Consider the following 4151-nt stretch of genomic DNA (forward strand, 5'->3'; position numbering starts at 1 on the left):
GACTTTCTCTCTCTTTCTTCCTTACCATTTATTTTAACCTTGGGTCAGAGAGAATCTACCCCACTTTCTCTCATGACTGACCATTTTTCGGATGTCAGGGCCAGGGCCCATAACTTGTCTTTGCTAGTCAAGAAAAGTAAATTAATAACTTTTTGTTCTGCAGAGTGGCCCGCCTTTCGGGTAGGATGGCCTCCGGAAGGCACCTTTCAACCGTCCATCATACAGGCTGTGAAGGAGAAGATTATGGCTCCTGATCCCTGGGGCCATCCGAATCAGGTCCCCTATGTCATGATCTGGCAGGATTTAGTGGAAAATCCACCTAAATGGTTAAAACCTTTTGTTTATACACTTCCTAGTTCCTCCAATTAACAGGTCCTGGTGATGGAGATCCCCCCCGGAGGAAACCAAAAAGAAAGAAGACCCAAAACCAGTCCTTCAGGAATCATCTTATCCAAACCTGATAGATCTAGAAACGGAGATAAGGCCTCCGCCATATGTGCCCTCCTCGCAACCCCCTCCGAGGAGAGAAGCTCCCACGGGTAAACCGAGAGGTTTAAAAGGGCCAACGGGAACTGACCATGAGGGGGGACCGGCACTGGGGACCCGGGGGAGAACTAGGGGAGATAGGGGTGGGCAAGACCCTGGGGACCCAGAGTTACCTTCATCCACTGTTCAGGCGCTCCCCGTCCGAGTGGGACCAGCTAACCCGGACGGAGAGCGAACCTATCAGTACTGGCCCTTTTCCACGAGTGACCTGTACAATTGGAGAACCCAGAACCCTCCTTTCTCAGAGAAACCCCAAGGCCTCATTGACCTCTTAGATTCCATTTTGTTCACTCATAACCCCACCTGGGACGATTGTCAGCAGCTGTTGCAGGTGCTCTTCACCACGGAAGAACGGGAGCAAATCCTGGCAGAGGCACGGAAACGGGTCCCGGGGGCCGATGGGAGACCAACCGCCCAGCCTCATCTCGTGGACGAGGGGTTTCCTCTGTTGCGGCCTAACTGGGATTTTGAGCGGGTGGAGGGTAGGGAACATCTCCGAGTGTACCGCCAGACTCTAATGGCTGGCCTGCGGGCTGCAGCAAGAAAGCCGACGAATCTGGCAAAGGTAAATCTAGTAAGGCAAGAGCCCACTGAGAGCCCAGCAGCCTTCCTAGAGAGGCTGATGGAAGCTTTCAGGCAATATACACCTATGGACCCCCAGGCTGAGGAGTCACGCGCTGCAGTTCTGTTAGCGTTTGTAAATCAGGCAGCCCCAGATATTAGGAAGAAATTACAAAAGGTAGAGGGATTGGGAGAACAGACAATACAGGATTTACTGAAAGTAGCTGAAAAGGTATTTAATAATAGGGAGACCCCAGAAGAAAGGGAAGAACGAATTCGACGGGAGGAAAGGGAATTAGTTGAGAAGATCAGGAAAGAAGATAGGGAACATAGGGCGAGGGAAAACCGGAAGAACCAGAGGGAGCTAGCCCAGATCCTTTTTGCTGGGATAAAGGCCGGAACAGAATTGAGGGAACCTCGAGACCCCCGGATGGGAAAAAAAGAAAAACCAAAAAGGCAGGCCCTAAAGAAGGATCAGTGCGCCTACTGCAAAGAACAGGGGCACTGGAAAAACGAGTGCCCTAAGAGGGACTCAAAGAGAGGAATGACCCAGAGAGAGAAAATTTCCCCTGGAACTCGAGTTCTATATGTGGGGGAAGACAGTGACTAGGGGAGTCAAGACTCGGTGCCCCTCCCCGAGTCCTGGGTAACCATACATGTGGAGGGGAAACCCGTTGGCTTCATGGTAGATACTGGCGCCTAACACTCTGTTTTAAATAAAAAACTGGGACCAATGTCTAAAAAAACCAGCTTAGTGCAAGGAGCCACGGGGACAAAAAAATATTGTTGGACCACAGAACGGAAAGTAAATCTGGAGACCCACCAGGTGTCCCATTCGTTTTTGGTGATACCAGAATGCCCAGCCCCTCTACTTAGACGGGATTTGTTGACTAAAGTTAATGCTCAGATTCATTTTGACCCGGGGGGAATGTCAGTCACGGATGGACTTGGACAACCGATACATGTCTTGTCCCTAGCCTTAAGAGATGAATACAGACTTTTTGTGCCTAAGCCCTCAGAGACCATAGCACTAGATGTACAACCATGGGTCCATAAATACCCATTGGCCTGGGCAGAAACGGCAGGGATGGGACTAGCCAAACAGAGACATCCGGTCGTCATTGAGCTAAAGGCAGAGGCAGTTCCTGTGAGGGTGAAACAGTACCCCATGAGCCAGGAAGCTCGGCGGGGGATCACTCCCCACATTCGACGTCTCATGGATGCCGGAATTCTCAGGCGATGCCAATCCCCTTAAAACACCCCCTTACTGCCGGTGAAGAAGCCAGGGGGGACAGATTACAGACCTGTCCAAGACCTGCGAGAAGTCAACAAGCGGGTGAGTGACATACACCCCACTGTCCCTAACCCATATACCCTCCTGAGCAGTTTACTGCCTGAGTACACTTGATATACTGTGTTGGACTTGAAGGATGCCTTTTTCAGCCTACCCCTGGCGGCCCAGAGCCAGGAGATATTTGCCTTTGAGTGGACTGAGGGGGAGGGCCAACCGGTAGTACAATTAACTTGGACCCGTCTCCCACAGGGGTTCAAGAACTCCCCTACCTTGTTTAATGAGGCTCTGAGTGAGGACCTCTGTGAATATCGGGCTTGCCACCCAGAGGTCATTCTGCTACAATATGTAGATGACCTCATGTTGGCTGGAACCACAGAGGAGGCATGCAGCCGTGCCACCGGGGACCTCTTACAGACCCTAGGCATCTTGGGGTAACGCGCTAGCGCAAAGAAGGCACAAATAGCCCGGCAAGAGGTCACCTATTTGGGGTATAAGATCCGGCAGGGACAAAGGTGGCTAACTCAGGCCATGAAAGAAACAATATTGCAGATACCAGAGCCCAAAACCCCTCGCCAGGTGAGAGAGTTTCTGGGGACTGTTGGATATTGCAGACTGTGGATTATGGGGTTTACTGAGAAGGCCCGGCCCTTGTATGAGGGAAGTAAAGAGACCCCAAACTGGACTTGGACTGAGCCAATGAAAAAGGCTTTCCAGACGCTTAGACAGGCCCTACTAGAAGCCCCAGCCCTTGCCCTGCCTAACCCAAATAAGCCATTCCAGCTGTTTGTAGATGAGAAGCAAGGAATAAGAAAGGGGGTCTTGACGCAACAATGGGGACCATGGAAGCGGCCGGTAGCATACCTTTCGAAGCGGTTAGACCCGGTGGCCGCTGGGTGGCCCCCTTGCCTTCGCATCATTGCAGCTACAGCCCTCCTCGTCCGCGACGCTGACAAGTTGATGTATGGACAGCAACTCTTTGTGTACACCCCCCACGCCATCGAAGGGGTTTTAAAGCAGCCGCCGGGTAAGTGGATCTCCAGTGCCCGCTTGACACACTACCAGGCCTTGCTGCTCGATGCCCCACGGGTGCGTTTTCAGACCCCTTGCTTCCTAAATCCGGCCACGCTCCTACCTAACCCAGAGAAGGACCGCCCTCTCCATGACTGCAATGAGATACTGGCTGAGGCCCTGGCGGCACGAAAAGACTTAACTGATGTTCCCTTAAGCAACAGTGAGCTAGTATGGTTCACCGATGGGAGCAGCTATGTAAAAGATGGGCAAAGGAAGGCGGGAGCCGCCATAGTTGATGATTCAGGGCAGACGATATGGGCTGAGACACTTCCCCCAAACACTTCTGCGCAAAAAGCAGAATTGATTGCCCTACTACAGGCTCTAGAGCAAGCCAAAGGAAAGAGAGTCACCATTTATACTGACAGCCGATATGCTTTCAGCACTGCCCATATTCAAGGTCCCATATACCAAGAAAGGTGATTTCGGACAGCTGAGGGAAAAGAGGTCAAAAATCTGCCCGAGATTCGCAGGCTCCTGGAGGCTGTCCAACTGCCCCGGGCAGTAGCAATAGTACATGTCCCCGGTCACCAGAAAGGAGAAGACCTTAAGGCGCGGGGCAATCGTGCCGCTGATGCGGCCGCTCGAGAAGCGGCTAGCCGGGACTACGCCGCCCCCATATTAGCTGTGGGACTTCCACCTCCTGGTATGGGGACTCTGCCACCAGTCCCCGACTATTCCC

This window comes from Muntiacus reevesi, chromosome 1 (genome assembly GCF_963930625.1).
Source record: "Muntiacus reevesi chromosome 1, mMunRee1.1, whole genome shotgun sequence".
Lineage (NCBI taxonomy): Eukaryota > Metazoa > Chordata > Mammalia > Artiodactyla > Cervidae > Muntiacus > Muntiacus reevesi.